We start from the raw sequence: 21,311 nt of genomic DNA, 5'->3' as shown, positions 1-21,311 counted from the left end.
ATAATTTACAATTTCCACGTCGGAAACAATTAGCACGGACGGGATGTCGCACGCGTTTCAGAAAGAGGACGTTAAAAATGTGCTCTCATTAAACTTGTCACGCGGGGCCGTCATTTGGAATGTTTACCACAAATGGCAGCACACGAGAGATTTCATTCTGTTATGGTGGCAAATGTGTGTTATCGTGAATCCCTTTTCTTTCATTTCTTCAATCGATATACTCTTTTTCATTCGAATAAATGAATAATTTTTGGGGGATATAGCTTCCTTTCAAATTGAATCGTGATTTAATTGACTCAAATGACAAAATACATTGTTTCAATTTTTTTTTCATTTTAATTCCTCCTGTATGAAACTTCAAAATCAAAAAGCAAGTCAAACTGATACCTAAAATATGATCTAAAAATTCACAACGCATCATACACGTTTAGAGGTCACGAAAGATCATGAAAAAATAAACAGTGTCCGCTATTGTCAGCATTTTTAGCTTTTTTTTTTGCAATTTTTCATTTTGCAAAAAAAAAAAAACGTCACTGTACGTGAGATTCATTTTTCTTCAGGTTCGCATGGCGGCTTCCTGCGAAAGATGGCTAACACATTTTTAGACATCGCTTCCGCGTGCATCTGTGTGTGTTTGTGTGACAAACTCTTTTTGTATTTTTATTATTTATTGTGGCATGTGACAGCTCCACAATGGACGTCACTCGTCACGTCGAACAAAAAAAAAAAAAAAAAACTCGCTGAAATCGTTTAATGGGGAATCTTTTTAGCCCTGCCATTAATTCATAAATTTAAAAAACACAGGCTCGTAATATTTAGAAACAGAAATCAGTGTGAGGCAAACTGAAATGACAACAACACACGCTGTTCAATGAACACCTCTGCACCACCGTCAGTCAAAAATGATAATTACTGTCAATATTTTTGTAAAAATGATCATTAATATCGATATTTTTGTATTGGACGTTTTTGATTGTGTACCTATTGAAGTGGCTGGTCAGTCTGTATTTTTACTTCTGTTCACGTTCAACATATTTGTCTCTCAACAACTTTTGTTACACTCGAAGCGTAGCGTTAAACGTGAAGTGACGCCTAACATGCCTTTTGTTTGTGATTATGTTTTTAAAAAGAAAAAAAAAAAACAGCAACCAGGAACATGTTTGTGGAGGAGTGTAAAATTATTCATTAAATTGGCGGAAACTTTTAAGATTCAACTGAAAGTGAAGTATAGGAGCAATTCCTATACAAATAGAAATGATATATTTTTAAATTTTCTGGGGACTTGGGCAAGGGTGCGACAACTCTTATGGGTGTGTGAAATCTCCAACGAGTACTTCTGCATCTGCATGAAACTTTTCTTCGAGCGTTTGTGCTGCGATAGGCGGCGTGTTGACTCTGTGGGGGGTGGACTGAAAAATCCGGGGAGGACCCCCGTTATATCCCCAAGAAACTCCAAATTCTGTCTTAAATGTTTCGAGAGCATCTGAAGTGGAGTTTAAACGGTTTGGCAAAGAACGCTTGAAAAATTCTGGCACTGCATTCAACTTTTTTGGAGGGTGGTTACTGGGTTTACGGGCAAGGTGCGCCAACTCTGTGGGGATGTGACGGGGGGGGGGGGAGTCTTAAAAGGAAGTAAAATTCTCAATCTGCACTAGTTCACCGTGAACTGCTTGTCACTGCCCTGGATCCCTGAGAAAATCTGCATTTAGGGGACTTTGTGGAGGAAGCGGGGGGTGCGCCGACTCCATCGCGATGCAGAAGAGCGCCTGAGGCCCAACGCATTTCGGAAGACGCCTTCAAGGCCCCCCACCGTCAGGTCCCGAAGAAATTCTCGACCTGGATTAAAACTTTGTTTTTCGAGGGTGTTCCTGATTAAGACGGAGGTGCACCAACTCTGCCGGGATGTTGAAGGCGGTCCGCGGCGGGAAGTTGTAAAGAACTTGCGATCAAAAAGTTTGGCAAAGGGTGGCTTCGATCCCTTAAACTTCTCGATTGGCCTAAAAATGATTTTTTTTCTTTCTTTCCTGCTTGGTGTGAGGCGGCGGGCCAACAATGGCGCCAATTGAGAACTGATTGTTATTGACAAACATTTAACAAACTATACAGTTTGGCTGCGAGTAATGATTCTTATAATAATTCATTAATCTGTCAATTTTTTTTGATTAGTTGATGATTTGGATAAATTTATTCAAAAACTGATCAACTCATCAAATTGACGGTTCAGTGTATGCACAAACATAAATTGATCATAAATTCATACATATATCATATTAAATTGTAAATAAATAATAATAATAAATTGTATATAAAATATAATATAATAATAAAATTAATACAATCATAAATATGTTTTTTTCTGTAAGAGCCGAAAAAAAAAAAGATAATTGGTTTGCTTGCAAAACGAACTACAGAAATCAGACAAGATTTACTGTTGAGAGGCTGGCATAAAAGGATATACACAATTTTATTTTAACCAAGGTCCCAAACGATGAATCAATATTCAAATGTTAACGATGAATTTCATCGATGAGTTTTCGATCAATCGTCGCGCCTCTACTGTATGTTGTATTATATTTCTGTAGTGACCCAATACTTTACGGTGCATCTGGACAATGCTGAATAAAACGTTACAAACTTTACAAACGATAACGAGATGAACGAGCTCGCCCTTATTTGTTGTTTGTACGAAAACTGAAAAGATGGATGGAAAGTAGGGGAAAAACTCTGGGAACAGAGGTTAAAAAAAACCGTGGGTGGTGGTATGGGTGGTGAGCAGTGAGTAAAGAAGCCAATTAACTACCAACCGGGGAACTCCACTTCACAGTTGCGGCTGTTAAAAGATTGAAGTCGAATGTTCGCGTCTCACGCCACAAACTCGGCCGGTCTGTTGAGCTTTGCAGCGTGCGCGGCAAACGCGCGCTGACCCTTGGCCTTCGCAGTTTGTTTTTTTTTTACCTGATTTTACTACATCCTGTCTGGTCTTTTTGTCTGGTGCGGGATGGCGCTGCTATGATAATATTACACACGCGCGTGTGTTTGTAAAGAATGAAGCATGTCAGGATGTTACCAGAGCTAAGACGAGGCTGGCCCGGCTTTGAACCTCCTCCCAGGACGGCCGCCGGCGCTCCCCCACGGAACACTTTTGAGGCGCGCCATGACAACGTGACAAGCTCGCGCGCGTGCGCGCACACACACACCACACACACACCACACACACACACACACACACACACACACACACACAAGAGCACACACACACAAGCACACACACACACACGTAGTGTAAAAAAGATCAGAAGGTGAATATTTCATAAAGACGCGGCGGTGACAGCGACATCCGCAAACATCTCTCCTTCCGCCTTTTCGTCCACTTGCCGTCGGCGGGCTGTCAACTTTTTTTTGATTTTGAAAGGAGGCGGGACGGCAGTGGGGAGGGATGGTGAGGCGACCCAATTATGTTAGTCCCATCTGCGCTACTGTTGTATCAATAACAATTAGTCTTGGAAATGACTAATAAACCCATCACTGTGCATACGATGCATTTGATTAATTATTTTCAATTAAAGTTTCACAAATTTACTCTTGAATTATTGTTCTCACTCCAGCTGTCACAAAACTTTCATATAACATCACCTTCAGGAAAGTGAAAAAAAGACTCTCGCTTGGACCGTTGCCCAAATAAGAGGCCGCGTGTGCTTGCCACTCCCTCCAAACCCTAAACTGTCATCCAAACTATATCATGGCTAACATACGTTGATTCGCTTACTGCTAATGTTTAATGCAAAATGCCATAGGTGAGCGAACGAGAATTAGCACAGCGATTACAGCAATTCTGAAACTTCAAATAAATGCTAACACACGCACACGCAGCAATCCATACAAACAAGAAAAGAAAAACAATACTCAGTTCTTATTTGAGCACAAAGTAGTCTCAACATCATGAATGGGAAAACTGAAAAGTTGTAACATGGATAAAAAAAAAGCTGCAAAGACACGAAAAAAAGGTCAATGAGAAAAAAAAATTGTAAAATGACCCCCTTACTTATTATATATGCGTATACGTAGACGTAAGTATGAATCGTATGTTTTTATCTACAATTGCATGTGCACACGTTTGTGCAATGTCAATGCTCCTTCAAAAATGTATTTAAAAAAAATTGATTTTAGACACTGGCGCAGCGCCTCCACTGGGTCTTGAAAGCAAACCGCCACAGACCTCATGTTGGCTGCCTGCTGTTCCACCAGCAGCCTGTTGGTGGCCTCGGGGTTTATGGAACTGGGGTCAGATTTCCCAGAGGAGAGAGAGGAGAAGAAGAGCCAACCGAGCGCGCGCTCGCTTCCCATCGGCATCAAGGAGGTCCACGGCTTGATTCGCCCTCGTGGTGTAGCCTAATATGTGCTAAGTTGTTGGCAGATGAGAAAGCGGAACGTGGTTGAGGTCTCGACTGAGCGTTGCTGAGGTTTTTCGGGCTGCTAAAATTGGAATCCCGGAATCCGCGCCCAAGCATGGTCTTTGAATGTAAACAATCCCGAGTTTGTCTGCTGGTGAGGAACCTCATATTCCTTCTGACCAGTGGAAGGTTCCAATCTCTTGTCCCAGTCAGTCCTTTGGCCCACTTTACTTCTCATCCTTCTACATTACTGTACTACGAGATGTGAAAGCAAAGTATCAATATTTGAGCAACATATTTGCTCCAAAGTCTTAAATGACTGTACTATCCGACATGATGGGCAAGTATCAACTTTTAATCCAGTGTTACATGATTGTCGTATAAGATGTGATTGGATCAACAGTCCTAAATTACTGTACCATGAGACCCTATATATGAGAATGAACATTTTATTAAATCTGCTAAATGACTATAAAGTGTCACTACACTGTATGATGAAAATACTTGGTCCTAAGTGCCGACATACTGTACAACGAGATGTGCTATCACAGTATCAATATTTGATCAACAGTGCAACCTGAGTGCGCTAAGACCTACGATAAAGTACTTTATCAATATTTGATTGAAATATTCTCCACCAGGAGTTATAATATCACAATCTATATTTGATCAAAAGTTCAAAATTACAGTACAATGAGATCTGATATCACATCATAGATAAGGGTCCCTAATTGATATTTTTTGCGTGTTCAAGTGAGCCAAAGTAAAAATGACTTTCGGCCGAAGAGGTCAAATGTTGGATGCGATTGACCTTCGCCCCTTCGCCCCCTTTCCTTCTTTCTTTTTTTTTTTTTTTTTGTGTGTGTGCCCCACCACCCAGTGCTCTTTTAATCACCTGGCTTGCTCTCATTTGCATATTAAATAGGCTTTAATCATGAAAAGCAATCAGGCTTTTTGCATATTCATACCTTCCCCTGCGCGCCCGCTTCCTCGTCTCGCTCCACCGCCGAGCGGCCCCGCAATCAGAAGGCGGGCGGCGTCCCTTCCAAATAACTTCACATGCTACTTATGTATTATCTCGATGAGCGAGAGAACGAGGGGAAGCGGGGGGGGGGGGGGTTAGATAAAAAAAAAAGAAAAGAAAAGATGGCGAGACTGATCCCTGATTTCAGCGGCGAATATTTGTACAGAGGCTCAAGGAAAAAAACCATTTGCATAATGACTTTGTAGTTTTGCATTAATCACATTTGCATATGAAAATGCGTTAATTACTCCTGATGATTTTTTCCCCCGCTCCCTCCGCCCCTTCCCCCTGAAAAAAAAAAAAAAAAAAATGAAAAAAAATTCATTTTGATGTCCAAGCTCATGGGTTGTGATTAGGGGTGAACACGGTGCCACTTGTGTGTTTGCGTGCGCGTGTTTACCGAATCGAGTGTTTTGAAAGCAAGCCAGCGCATCCATCTTACGTCTGCTGCGAGGCATGTGTGTGTCTATTTTGGTTTTCTCTCTCCGAGTGTGTGTGTCTCAGTCAGTGGGGAGCGTGGCGAGTACGCTGCTCCCATTTTAAGCATTTTTTTTTTTTTTTCCCCCACAAGTAACACCAACTTGTTTATGATTCCGACCTCCCTCTAATGCCTTTTTTGTAGCTACAAATGTGGAGGACTTCGTGTGTGTGCGCGCGTGTGTGTGTGTCCTGTGCTGTCAAGCGGCAGATTAAATAGGAAAAACATGTTCAATCGGAATGCATGCATTACATATGGGGCGCGTGCGTGTTTTCGGGGATGTTTTGACCTCCTTGAGGACGACGTGGCGCACGCGTAAACAGGAAGCAAAACACCAATAAGGCCGCACGCGCGCCGGCTCGGACGACAACATGGGAATCGTGTCAAAGTTGGCCTGGATATCGTTTTTGAGGTTTAATTTAAAAGGGCCGGCGATCGGGAGCGACGAGGACGTATTAGGGCCACGCATAAATAACTGTACAAGAATATGGTTGCGTGTCTGCACATGTGCATACATACGCACACGTATACACATAACTGAAAAAAATATAGTAAAAAACAAACATTAAACTCAGTGATTAGAAAATTTCATAATATTACGTAAATAAAGTACAGCGTACCCACACTATTCCATAAAATATTGATCGATACTCCCTTGGAGTTGCCATGAAAATAAAAAATAATTGCAAAAAAAAAAATATGCAGGGGTTTTCGTGAATGACCTAATGTTGTGAAAAACAAAATCCAAATGTTGGGTGACGTTTACAAGTTGTCGTAACATGAGACGAAAATTTTATTTTATGTACAAAAAAAAAAAAAAAAAAAAAGAAGCCATAATATTTAGTGTGTCAATTTAGGAGCGTGGTAATCAGTAAACACTGGCTGCACACAAAGTTTAGAATTTAATTAAATTTGGGGAGAATTTTCTCAGAAAAAAAGTTTCATTTTCCAAAAGTAAAGTTGTAATTTTATGAGATTCTTTTTTTTTTTTTAAATAATGTAATTTTAGGAGAACTTTACTGGGCGAAGTTGAAGTATTACTAATTCAAGTTTGCAATCATCATCTCATCGCCTGCGTTGGAGCGTGTGAAGCCCCAAAATGGCAGCGAGACCCCAGCAAGGTCATGTTGGTCCACGCGGCTCTGCAATGTGAAAACCCGCCCCCCCACCCCTTCCATTATCGGACCAGGGACCCACTAGTTACAAGCGAAAATCCGCCATCTTAGACACACCACATAAAAACACGTTCAAATAGTTCTACCCCAATTTGAGCTCATGTGTGCATTAAACGTATTAACACACTTTTTAAGCACCTGTTTTGTCTCATTGTCCCGAAAAGGGAGATTATTGTATCGCATCATTTTGAAGAAACTGGGGAAAAAAAGGACTCCCTCGCTTGCACAGTTCTGCAAATGATTTCAAGCTGTTCATCATTCACTGCCTGTTAACGTTTACTGTAAACCTGACAAACCGAACAAACGAGAACTGACCATTTTAAAACATCAAAAGTAAGTCCACTAGTAAAATTGAAATGAGCGTTGATGTTACAGTAATCATAAGCCCTAAAAAAAGTGCTTCTTTAGCAAACACAAAACGAAAAAAAGACTCAAATATTGGATATTTAAACAAAAACGTTCTATGCAAGCATGTCATTTCACTAGCTTGATGCTAACATATAATGCGAAACACCATAGACGGGTTCATGGAAATTAGCATCTAGTCTACGTCAGGGTTGAGCAGCAACCCATACAAACGGACCATGCACATCTCCTCCCGACGTGTTGTGGCAAAGCGCGGTACTGCACAGTATACCCATTAAAAAAAAGCAAAAATCAGCGATACAACAGTGGCGCAAACAATGAACCGCGATATAAACGCTACATTAACGCATTGTGGAAAAATGCGCGCTGGAATACGCTGACAAGACCAACACGCACAAGTTGAGGAGTCCCACATGAAGGCATCAAACGCAGCACAAGCAGCTTTATGGCACTCATATGGCAGCAGATTTGATATTTTCCTACAACAGCGGGGAAATAAAAGTGGCCACTAATTTGGAGTGTGAGCGCCACCGCTAACTTGCAGCATGTGCTGCGCGCTCCAGATGTGTGCGTGCGCGCTCTGCCCCCCCCCCCCCCTCCCACAAAAAAAAGAGCCATTAGGAGAGGCTCACCCTGCATTCCGGCCTGTCCCAATCCACCACCTCCACCACCCTCACCCCCAAGGCCCTGCACTTATTTCTCTCCCCGTACAGTTACTGCACTCAACACAAACATGGCGGTGCCGCAGCCGCGCCACCATGTGCCAACGTGTTTAGATTTTAATGAAGCTTACGAGATCTCTGTTCGGCATTATGGCAATAAAGTCACCCCCCCCCCCCCCGCCCATATATATATTTTTTGTTGTTTTGACCACACTTAAGTGAAGCAAAGCAGCTGAATTTTACATGCAGCAATACAAGCACACAATAACAAAAAAGCTAAAGTTGAAATTAACGTAAAAGTTAAAGTGAAATAGGAGAGTATTTCAAGCAAATTAAGTCATTTGACCCTGGACTGAAGAACGGTTACAGGAAAAAAAAAAAATTATGAAAAAGGTATTCAAATTTTTCTGAGAATTTTACAAGCAAAATCTTGCAATTGTATGATAATGAAGTGGTGATATTATGGACAGGTTTTTTTTTTCCCAAGTGCTGAAAAATGTAAAGCAATTTTGCCTTTTAGTCACAATTTTAATATAAGTACAACTGAAACGTGTAATCTGTAATTTTCCATTAAAAGTTTACCGGACTGAAGTCGTAACATTGCAAAAAACTATTTTAGAAATAAAAATATTTTCATTATAAAAAAAAATCTAATTAAGAACTTTTCAAGAAGAAAAAAGGTAAAATTTTTATGAGAAAAAACAAAATCACAAATTCAGAAGACTTTTTCAAGATAAAGCTGAACTATTACAAGTTTCAATTTATAAGAATAGTCATTTAGAAAGTCACAATTTTACCAACTGAAATGCCAAGGCTGCAATTTTATACAGTAACTATTTTTTTACAAACAAAATTTTGAAATTCCAAGAAATCCAAATTTTTGAAGATGACTACTTGACAATTTATTTTTAATCAAGCAAAAAAAAAGTGACAATTTGTAATTTTACAAGTCAAGAGAAAAACAAAGTAGTATGCTGAGATTAAAATCACTATTTATGAAAATTTTCATCAACAAGTAAGAAATTGATTTTGAAAGAGTTATGTTTTTAATTATGGCATTCTATAGAAATGCAAGATTTATGAGAAAAGAAGCTGTAATATTTTGTCAAAAGAGGATTTTAAGAACATAAAAAGATCCTTTTTATAAAATGAAATTTATTTTATTTATTTTATATTTAGGGGAAAAAAAAAAAAGACAAATTTTACAAATAATCCAGTAGGTGCGCTCGGCTTTGCCTTCATCCCTAAAATGTGACAATATTCAAAATATTCCATAAGATGTCGTGAAGTGAGAGCATTTTACCATTGGTAGGGTATTCGATTGAATATGAATATCTTCTTTTAGCACCCGCAAGCGTCAGCTTGTTTCATATATGCCGTGATTACGATCCGACGAGTCCGAAGAGGTGGCGCTGTTGCAGAGTCGCACTCATCCCCCCTTTTTTTTCCCCGCCATTAGCATCCGCAAAGAGAAGCAAGCGACTTGGCTTGTTAGCGCCTCGGACCGCCTCCTCCTCTTATCGCATTAGCGGGCCGCTCGGTGGCTGCGTTTATTTGGCGTTTTTGCCGCCGCCAAGATGCTGAGAGCTTTTCATGCTGCACTTATGCGCCCCCCCCCCCTTCCTCCATTCGCCCCCCCACAACTTCCCTCACTGCATCCACTTACTTGTCTTGTGCAATTACGGTGATGCAAAAACGCACGATGGTGGTACATGTGCAAACATCAGAGTGGGGAAAATCCTCGTTCTGATATTCGGCTCCCAGTTTATCCGAAACGCAGCGTGCGGTAATGAAAAAGCAAGGTGGTAAAAGGCAAAGTCGGGTAAAAGCAATGCGACGCACCGCAGAGAAGGCGACGTGAACTCTGCGGCATATTTAACAATGCAGCTGGAATATTGCTTTTTTTTTTTTTTGTCGTCGCTAACGGCTATCAGTTGAAACCTGTTCGAATGTAGTGGTTAAAACATGGCCATTCCCTATCATGCACTCGGGTTTGTGCACACGCAGATGCCTCCAATGTGTAGTAGAAGAAGAAGAATGTACCTTTTGCGCGCAAAGAAGAAGAAGAATCAACCTCAACTGTGCACAGAAGAAGACAAAAGCTACCTTGAGCATGCGTCGAAGAAGACGAAGATACTTTTCGGTGCGCTCGTGGCAAGCATGACGCACTGATGCAAAATAAACATTTTTAATTCATCTCGAGATGAAAATGACATTGACAGCGACTGAGATTGAAATGATGGTTGACGGAGACTTTCTGAGACTCTTCGATTCTGACACTGAAGACGACGACTTTAGTGGTTTGAGTGAACAGGAGGAGGGGGAATTGAAAAAAAAAAAAGACTTTTCTGTTATATTTCAGACGTTACGTTTACTGTTTGGAATCAAGGAATGGAAATAAACATTTGAAAATTATTTCACAACGTATTGGTACATCCGGTGTATATCCACGACGTATGGTCCGGCGTGTCTAGTGTACAGAAGAAGAAATAAAAAGCCGCACAGAACGGGCACGGCTTATTAATCTGTGCCCGTTCAAAGTGGTGAAAAAAAATACATATATACTGTATATACTGTATATCTCTTTCCACGCTGCGTGTGTATCTGCTCAACGTCCCAACTGTCAATCAAATAGCATTGCGACAACCTGCTGGAAAAAGGGACGCTACTTCATCTAGTATGTAAAAATACGGTGGCTGGAATGTACCAAACTGGCCGGTCGTGGGTCTCTTCCACGTCGCAACAACGAGGCACTCTAAAGCAGCCATGCCAACCCACACAGTGGCTGTCAGGCCAAACAAAGGCACTCAAGTTCTTCCCTAGCGGGGGAAGTGCAACTCATGCTAGACGACAACGTGCATATCACACGGTGCTGTTTTTTGCCCCCCCCCAAAAAAAAAAAGGAAAATCTAAATAACCCAAAAAGTTGTTTAACGGTGCTTCTCCACAATTGAGTACCACATAGTGCTACGTTTTTGTACGTTTAAAGGAATCACATTTGAACGTATATTTAAGAAACCGTCTCATAATTCACTTTCCAGGGTCTTTAAAATCAACGATGACCTACAGCTACGCCGTTAAATGTCGACAGTCCAAATGTTCCTAAAATTAGACCTAATGGACCCAGTACAGTATGGATGTATGCCAACACAAATCTCTCTCACAAACACACATGCGCATGCACATACACACAGATACGATACTGCTTCCCTGGATTTTTGTATTTTAACATCAAAGCACAGTCATTTGTATGGATATTAATTGTTGCTTGCATTTTGACCTGAAGGTCATGACACGAGAAAAAAAACGTTTCTAATATATGAAGGGAGAATTACAAGATATTCAACATTTTATGAATATTCAACTTTTTTTTATTATTTATAAAATTTTAAACATTTTTTATGCTGAATAATGTTGCACTATTTGGAGGGGGGGGGGGAATTCTAATTTAATGAAAAAGCAATAAAGAAGAAAAGGAGTGCATACTAAAGTGACTTATTTGAGAATAAAAACCAGCAGCTCCTCTTTTTTGTTGTGGCTGGAAGCGCTGCTAAAATTTACGAGGGCGGGCAGAAATGATTAGACATATCTGGGAAATATTAAAGCCCTAAAAGTATTTGCATGTTTTCTATATTTTCCTTTCGGGTAGGGGGGGGGGTGTAAAAGGACTTTGGGTGGAGGTTATTTAAATAAATAAGAGGATTATGAGGACAATTTGACTGCTGGCTTTTCTTTATTCATTAGAAATGTAAATCTGTTTTTTATTAGCCGGCTCTATGACTTAACTGTGGAACAACACAACATGTGTCGTGTCATGCCACGTCCTGCCTGCCTAACCTAACTTGTCAGACTTTTTCACATGGAAGAACAGAAAGAAAGAAAAAAAAACACATAGCCACTTTTTTTTTCTTTTTTTTTTTTCTTCCTTGCTGTCTTTTCCAAACTGAAATAAAGTCGAGATGCTATCAGTCCGATCTGTGCCAGTGGAGCTTGTCTGGGCCTGCGGTCTGGCGGGGGCAACGCTGGCCCCAACGCCCCCCCCCCTTCTCTTTCCTATATGTATGCGCATATGCCTCTGTGTGTGCGTGTGCATGTGTGTGTGTGTGTGTGTGTGTCCTAAAGGCAATGGCTACATGAAAGCAGCTTTCTTTTAACCATCAGCTATGCAGGAGCCGTGCCAACAGCAGGAAATGTATCAGCGTGATAACAGCCGCAGAGACAGACAGATAATGAGAACCAATTGAGAGAGAGAGAGAGAGGCCACAGAAAAGTCTCCGGGGAGGCCCCGAGGCCAAACGAAGACCCGTCAAACACACACACACACGCACACTTGAGGAAAACTATGCGCTGGGTGTGTCCACGCCGAGGGACGAGCATGTCTCTATTTGCGGCGCGGAAAGACAGTTGGACACACCTGAGAAGGTTGGAGGGACCCGCGGCGTGAGAAGCCCGACAACGCGCGGTAACAGCCGTTAGCGCTTGCAATTAATCGGTTCCAACTTGCCTCCCCCCCCCCACCCCCGCCCCCACCCAAAAGCAATGAAAATTGTTACATTGTAAAGACAGAAAAACAGCATTCCATAATATTGCATTTTTTTTTAAAAAGCATCCACTGATGCCACCATGAAAATCAACTGAAAATAGTAAAACATTCTTTTGCCACTGCATCAATTGAGTGACCGTTGTACTGCTCTCATATTGTGCCACTAGGGGCAGTATAACAGACAGATATACTGTTCAACGACTCGCTGCTCATCCATACAGCACTCTTTTTTTTTTTTACTCATCTACCAATGGGAACCTATTGTCATTTACCCAAAAAGCTAACTACCCAAACTTTTCAAAATAATATCTTCTAGAGCTATAATTCCAATACTAAGAAACTGATATTATTATGAATAGCACAGCATAACATGAATATCAATGTACAAATTGTTTTCTGTTACGTTGTTGTATGGATACACCAGCATTAGTGTTATCTTGACACATTGTTCTGTTCCAATACAGTATCAATACAAAATAGCATGAGGTATTGACATAAGAATGATTCATATAGTCATCTTTTATGATGCAGTATTGCCACACTAGCATCAAATATCAATATGGTGAAATATCATTATGTTATGTTACAGTATCAGTACACCAGGATTAAAAACTCTGGTGCAAAACTGTCCAGACACAAGCATCAAAAATCGGTATTTTTTTTATGTAACGTTATTTGTTTCAATACTGTAGAATATCGATTATCGCTAACTGCTAAGATAAACTATAAATATCAAAATCATGTATTAAAGCGTTGTCTGTTGCCTTGTAGCATTGATATACAAACCTGAAATTGTAATATTGTGATACTGTATATCATTATGGTCTTCTTCCACTTAGTCAATGATTGCTATATGGTTATCGTATTATAAATTACTCATCCCTAAAACGCCTGCAGGGGGAGCTCTGCTGCTAAAATGAAATGTTGAATGTTTTGATTTGAATCGCAGACGACAACATTCCTTTCGGCACAAAATAAAACTTAAGCGAAGCAATCTTGATTGGGGATATTGTTTGTAAAAATCATTAATTGATTAGCAGAGACATTTGACAACGCTCCGCTAATCAATTAACCAAACATTTAGGCGGCGGCAATTTGACGTTACGCTCGAGCGCAGCGCGCCACAATCACCAACGCATTGTTTTTAGCGTTAGCACACTTGTGTTAATTAGCTCACGAGCAAATTGGCATTTCGACTGATAGACTTCAACACAAAAACTTGTGCAGAGTGTTTAGGGATGCGTTTGCTGCATTCAGGGACCTACGTACTGTATCAATGAGGACCGCATTCAGGGACACGTGCTGCATTCACGGACCCACGTTCATCGACCAATGCACTTCATTCCGGGCACGCATTCATGCCGCATTGGCGGACATGCACACATTGAGGGAGACGCACAGCACTGCCTTGGGTGGACGTGACATGGTGCATTCAAGGACACGCGATACCGCTTCCTCCGAGCCGGTGTTGAACTGCCCGTGTCCGAGTCGGCCGGGCAACATTACGAGTTTGTGAGGACACTCAAACGGGCCTGCAGGATGTTAAACATCAAAAGGGGATATTGTTTGTTATCCGAAAGAAGGGCAGTTGCGCTGCGTGTTTCTCCCGTTTTCCCCGAGGAGGAAGACGTGGGCCCGTTTGTTATAAAGCGCATTGATCCCACCGAGCATCTAACAACCCGTCTAAAGCGGCACTGGCACGTCCGAGTCAATAAAGGCGACGGAGCGGCGGCGAACGGGACGCTGACGGCGCGGACAAAGTGGGCGTCCCTCGGGGACTCGGCGTGAGCTCATTTGGATGGAAAGCGCTCAAAGTCCTCAAAGCCGCTTTTTATCCCATTGAAAGGCCCGCCGGTGACCTTTTCACGGGGAAACATTCTGCTTGTTGCGCCTCCCTATTATTATTAAAAATACGTGTTTTTCTGCCGTAGCCGCCGATGACGCCATTGTTTCCTTGAAACCGCCGCCTGCTGCGGAGCGCTACAACACCGCGTTTAAGTGGCGGTAATTCCGCTATTAACAATAGAATGGCAGGTGGTAGTGATAAAAGCATTTTCCCCTGGCTTCCTCAACAGACGGCAATTTTCTTTTCTTCTTCCTTTTGGGCCGCCGCTGCCCGACTGTCCTCTCCGTTTTGTCAGCGTTGGCGCGGCAGACCCCGCCGATGGCGACGGCTCACTTCCTGCTTCTCCGCCAATCACGACCCATTGCATCAGCCGGACTTATTACCGATGGCACCTTTAAGGAGCTGTGGGATTTAGGAATTTGGATTTGAAGCGGCCATTTTGGGCTCGTTTGAGTCATTTTCCGGGAGTGCTTCAAAAGCGCGCGCGACGTTTTTTAAATTGCGTACCCTGGACAAATGGGCGATGCCGAATTAGGACTTTGAGGATGGCAGCGAAGTTGGATGATTTGATATGAAATTAAACTGTGGGTCACTTGTTGGGATTGGGACAGCCTGCCTTTGTCGCTTTACAGCACAACAACTCCTATGTGGTGTGTGTTTGATCTAAAAGAAAAAAAATGTTTTTGCTCCTAGATCAGACCTCGCAATTCCTCCTTTTTTTTTTTTTTTTTTATTGTACAAACGGGTGGAAGGTGGGATCGAAGAGGCCTTGACTCGTTGTGTTCTCATTAGTGCGTAATTGAATGAGTAACCGTTTTCACTTGACACTCGGCGGAAGCGGAGCCGCTTTGCCGCGTCCCGCCGTCACCGCCTCGACGGGCTGCGCGAGCCCGCTGGGCAAAAAAAAAAAAAAAAGAAAAAGAAAAAAAAAATGGAAGCGAATGAGCGGTTTAATTTCCTTTTCCACGCGACCATATTTCACTATCTCCATGTGGCCCTCTCATTTCCGGTGCCTCGCAAGTATCCCCGGCCCACCCCCTAATATTTTATATTTTGCATTTTTATGCGCCTGTCAACTTTAAGATTGATTTACGTCAGGACTGAATTACAATACCATTTTTAAATGTCACGCCTTTACAACTTTTAATGGTGGAAATATAATTTTTCTTATACTCAATATCATGAGAAAGAAAAGTAGGTCTGACGCTTAGGCCTAAAGATCTATGAACCGGTTCTACAACAGCCCATTTAGGCAGGAAACTAATTTAGGTGTTTGTACTGTCGCTAATGTAGGCTCACTTACCACCTACGCAGGAAACTGGCATTGCGTGAGCATTTCCTAATAAACTTTTATATTTGAAAATCAAGTAGTTTGCTCCCTAAACGGATTTGGCTGGTCCCAATTTCGGTCGCGAACCCGCATTTGTGCTCAGGGCCATCGATGTCAACAAGTGGCACACAAGGACAATGACACGTTAACCGGACCCGCCCTAGCAGCCCGGGGGACCTCACTCCGTTGGCTTTCCATCTGTCCGTGTTTTAGCCCCGCATACTTGTGCAATATTGACTTGCATCTGGTTTCATTATCTGTCGGAGGACTTTTCAGATTTTTCATTTTCTACGACAGCCCGTTTAGGCAGCGAACTAATCAGGCCCTTGGCTGTTTGTAACAAAACCACGTCGATGTCATGGCGCATTAGCATTCCTGAAGAGAATTTGGAGCATGTCAAAAAGTAACAGTCGGGAAAATGGACCCGCTAAAGACAAGTTTAGTAGTCTGAGGAACGTCACTCCGTTGCTTTTCCACCTGCCTGTACCTGCTTTGACAATATTGACTTACTTTGCTTGCGTTTCTGCTCGAGAGCCCATTTAGGCAGTCAACAAGTCGGGCCCAGTGTTACTTGGCCCTAATTCCTCGACTGAAGCTCATTTATCGTCACCGCAATTGATGTCATGCCACATCATCATTCAACAAGTGACGGACAGGAAAATTGACGCGCTAAACGGACCCGTCCAACAGCCTGCGGAACATCACTCTCTTGGCTTTCAGCGAGTCTGCATTTTGCCGATACGCGCTCGTGCCTTGAGAACTTTTATCCTCTTCCTGATTTCGACGTTCGACGACGGCAACCCGACTCGGCAGAAAGCGGCCTGAATTAAATGTGCCGTGTTGCGGGTGCGAAACGCAACGCGACCGCATTCGCATTTGCACAGGGTGGCTTTAAATCCTCTTTTTGCACTGTCAGACGTTTTAGTCGCTGATATTGGCTACACACGCGCGTACACAGATGTGTATGGTTAGCGGGCTGAAGCTGGTTCCATTTAATGTGGAGCCAGCCCCGCTGTGGGAGCGCCTCACCCCCTGCCTGCTACTGCCACCCTCCGTAGTCTCGCCCCGTCTTGTAACACCTCCCAGTTGCCCCCCCCCCCCCCCCCCCGGTATATTGGGTACGGGGTGACAGTCGGCCAGCCAGCCGCCGAGGCGGCGGCGCCTTATCGCCCAGACTCGCTGCCCCCGGTCGGTCCGGCCGGCCCCCGCGGCCCCTTGATTAGCCACCTTCGTGACAAACAAGCCATCAGAGCGGAGTGGAAGCCCGAGGAGGGGGAGGAGGAGCGGCAGGGGTGAAGAGGTGGGCACAGGGAGGTTGGGACCCCCAGGGACTCCCAGATCACAGCCATGCTAATGAGGAGCTGCTTTGCCAGCAGGAGAGGTGTCAGCTAACCCCTGACAGGTGCACATTGCGTCCTCCCTTGTGTGTACAAGTGTGTGTGCGCGTGTGGAGGCTGGAGATGGGGAGGGGCCGGCGGGGACAGGTTTGCGTCCCAGCGGCCTCGCCTGCAGGCGGCTTTGTTCCGAGTGTAAATGTGTTGTGCCGCATCGCCCTTGATGGAATGTCGGAACCGCGCAGCCAAACTGCAACCCCCCGGGAATGTCTCACACACACACACACACACACATAAACAACATCTCATTTAGTCAGGGCCTCTTTGTATAGTTACAAATGTTGTCGCAATCTTTACTAATAAACGAGATCATTTTCTTACCTGAAAATGGCGCTCACTTCCCGTTTATTCCTGATTTGTATTTCCCCCCCCCCCCCCCCCCCGTTCAGGCAGCAAACTCGCCAAACAATTTACACCGTCGCTACGTAGACCACTGCGTAATTTGCGGCCTGAAAAAAATTGCTCACGTCCTGGCTTGAGTTACTTTGAGAAATCAGTTTAGGTGGCAAACTTGTCTCGCAGTTTAGTTTTAATAATAAGTTTGTCGGCTATTGCAATATTTGGTAAAAGGTCAACTGTAGCTCTCTTACCATTTACGTTCGGTTTACATTTAGGCAGTAAACTAGTCTGCAGTATTACCTAAATACTACCATTTTTTTTATATATATATAACTTGCTTCATAACCTGCTTTGACAGCCTGTTTAGGTAGCTAACTTTTTTTTTTTTTTTTAATAGTCGGAACTGAAGCTACTTTGCTTTGAATTTTACTCTTTTTACATCCTATTTTGATTTGCTATGACTGCCTATTTAGGGGGCAAACCTGTCCTGTAGTTGTTTACATAGACTATTTCAATTTTTACCATTTACAAATATTTAAACATTTACTAAAGCTTCTATTATTATTTTTATTCTATTTACTTCTTACATCATTGTATTCCGCTCTCTGTTTAGTAGCTATGTGGGCCCTTTGCATTATTTACCCCCCAGACCACTGAGCGGTCTTCCAAAGTTCCACGTTAAATTCCTGCTGCGTAAATGTGCGATCAAGATGGTCTACGACGATCGACGCCTCCATTTGGTAGCTTTTCAGTGCGGATTAGCGCGAGATTGCAACACAGGCGTGGATGGCGGGAGCGACGGCATATGTGAATTCCTAAATTAAAGACAAATCCACATGTCTGCGCCATATGCGCGCTGTCTAGCCCACCTCGCAACCATCACTGCCTCCTCCTCGACGGGCTCCTCGCACCAATTCCTTCATGGCGGCCATATGCGAGCAGTCAATAGTCCGCTGGCTGGCATTTTGTTTGTACTTTAAGGCAAAAATAATGACTATAAAAAGCAATCTGGAAGGAATAAAACGTGATGTAAAGCTCAGAACTTTAATTGGCGCAGAGATTTGAGTTTGAAAAGAAGAGAATGTTATTAGCAGCTCACCTTAACTATGCTGGCGTACATGTGCCAGTTTTTTTTAAAAACTTCCTGCAGGGCTGGCGGCTATTGGCTTTTTTTTTTCTCTCGAACGCAAGAATCCCGACATATCCCAGCTGAGCCCATCTCGCCAATGCCATTGATGCACTCACTTGCATGGACGGCAACACCAAAAGTTTGGAAAAATCACCTCACCTTAAAGGCCTCAAGCTCAAAGGTGTCCGAGGCCCGTTTGTGATCTGTTACCTGTAATTTTTTTTAATTGGCGCAACGCATATTAACGCAGGTGGCATCAAAAAGTGTTGAGGAAAAGTCCAAATGTTGAAGGATATTACCGTATTTCTTTGAAATATTCAAAATAAAAATGTGAAAAAAAAACAAGTTAATGCCTCCTTTTTAATGTAAAAAAAAAAAGTTGTGAAATTTGTCCCATTTGTTTTACAAACACTTTTTGAATTCATTTTAATTGCCGCAAAGTGAAGTGATTGTCGCTTTATTTGATAATTGGGCGAGAATGAAGACGCCTTGAAGCCATAATATATATATATATATATATATATATATATATATATATATATATATATATATACCGTATATATTACAATTTGCTTACACAAAAGTCTCCCCATGTTACCACAGAATACAATAAAGGCTACAAAGTAGACCACAATAATATGCAACAAAAATAAACTTACCTTACTGTAGTTCAAGTGAAACCAAGTTGGCTGCAACTGGGAACATGGCTGGCATTCAACTTCCTGTTTGCACAGGAAGCGACGCAACTAGACAGAGGAATAAAAAAAATTGTATTTTTAAAAGACATTAAGACAGGCAAGGGCCGCTCCAACTACCGGTGACAAATTCCTTGCGTGTTGTTTACATACGTGGCAAATGAAGCTGATTCTGATGGAGGGGGAAAAATATTGGTTTTCATTTTGTATCACATCTTAGTTTCTGTCTGCACATATCTGTGTGTTTGTGTGCATGTTTGCGTGTCAGTGACTCTGGCTGACTGTTTTCCAAGTACTGTAAGTGACAAAGTGTGCGAGTTTACTTCCAGCCGTTTATTAGTTCAACCAAACTACATTACAAAACTTAGCTTGGTTAATACTAGCATATCATGTCAAATGCCGTGGACTGAAATTAGCGTTGATGCAACAGTAATTCTAGATCTAAAATAACACATCCAGACAGAGCAGACAACGATACTGACGGGCAAACAATCTCAATTTGAACATAATTCGTTCCTGTGAAGTGTTCAAAGACAGTTGTTCAACTTCCAAAACGTATTTTCCTATAGGAAATAATGTCAATGGTTTAATCGGTTCCCAACCTCCAAACACTAAATTGCTCTTTTAATTCCTATTCATGTAAAAACATGTACACTGCATTAAAAAAATAAAATGAAAAAAAAAAAAAACCGCATAAACTTAAATCAACTAAAATGTGCACGAGCGAAGGTACCTGCTCACGCTATGAGCACACATCGGCGTGCAATAAGTGACAACATGACTTCAAGTGAGTTGTGCCCTCTTCATCATTGGGTCTGCTTCAGCCGGCTACCCGCTCAATGTGGATTTCGCTTTGGACCGATGTCCGGAAACTGGGAATTGGGCCGAAAAATGAAGCATTTATTACACAGATTTTTTTTGTGATTTGGACAACTACCGAAATGTTCGAATTCCATGGTTCCACTGGAGTTGGGGTCCTTATTTGCCTCTTCTTCTTCCATTTAATCCCGCTGCATCTCTTCCACTAGACCTCAGTGGTGCCCAGCATGTTGCGTAGGCACACAAGTGAAAACAAGCATTTGAGCGTATACTGTGAAAAGCAACGATTGCTTATAAATCTGCAACGTAGCAGGGGCGCGAAACGTGAACGGTCTGTAAACTGGAAATGAAATATGTACTAAGAGAGGTGTTTTTGTGACGCTTCCCTTTCTATTCTTACTCCCCCACCCCCCCCCCCCCCCGCCCTCTTTCTGGCTTGTTCGGGAAGTTGATGAAATGCGTCTTTGGTGGTCATTAGGGAGCAGCCATCAGCTGTCACTCTATTAGCCGACACGCCTCCCTTAACGGCATATGGCGGCGGCGGCGGCGGGCGAAGTTATGACAAGATGCAAATGCGTTGCAGTTGCGGCAGCCTGGGCAGCGGAAGGAGGGAGAGCTGCGGTGGTTGGATGGATAAATTGTTTGTTATTAAAAAAAAAAACACAACAACAACAACAACAAATCAAGCTGTCCCTCGCAACGATTCCATGTACAGTATTGATCCTTGTTTGGCGATGAGATTATACAGCTGCCAAGTCCTCAGGGACTTGTAAATACGCTTGTGTGTATTTAAGTGTGCCCAACCACGCGTCTACTCCTCAAAGACACCCTCCCCGGCCGCTGCCCCCCCATCCAGCCCCACCATCTCCTCCCTCCAACTTGCGCTCTCATCTCCCCGTCCAAGCTGCTAAGTTGTCCAGCTCGGTGCTGCCAAGCGGTCGTATGAAGCCAAGCCAAACTAAACACAGGCGGGCAGCCCGCCACTCGCGCGCACATTAGTCACAGGAGTCGGGTCGCGTCCCACCCAGCCAAAACGGCGCAACAGATCTCCGCTAATAGCGGAGAAAAAGGGACAGGATCAGAAAACAAGCTCCCTCAATCAGTTTTTGCTGACCACGCG

The 21,311-nt window shown here is 42.8% G+C and overlaps 1 protein-coding gene and 1 long non-coding RNA gene across 4 annotated transcripts in view; one reads left to right on the top strand and one right to left on the bottom strand.

Moving 5' to 3' along the window:
- Positions 1–21,311, bottom strand: part of LOC133496523 (uncharacterized) — a 34,269-nt gene that overhangs the window by 1,199 nt on the left and 11,759 nt on the right. The window contains exon 3 of the long non-coding RNA XR_009793807.1: positions 19,337–19,423. This is a non-coding gene — a long non-coding RNA (uncharacterized LOC133496523). The remainder of the gene's footprint in view (positions 1–19,336; positions 19,424–21,311) is intronic.
- The window catches only part of bcl11bb (BCL11 transcription factor B b), a 50,492-nt gene that overhangs the window by 21,337 nt on the left and 7,844 nt on the right, over positions 1–21,311 (top strand). The gene's annotated exons all lie outside the window — the stretch shown is intronic.

The sequence above is a fragment of the Syngnathoides biaculeatus genome, chromosome 23 (genome assembly GCF_019802595.1).
Source record: "Syngnathoides biaculeatus isolate LvHL_M chromosome 23, ASM1980259v1, whole genome shotgun sequence".
NCBI lineage: Eukaryota > Metazoa > Chordata > Actinopteri > Syngnathiformes > Syngnathidae > Syngnathoides > Syngnathoides biaculeatus.
The sequence above is the reverse complement of the archived record's forward strand: the minus strand, read 5'-3'. Positions and strand labels throughout refer to the sequence as shown.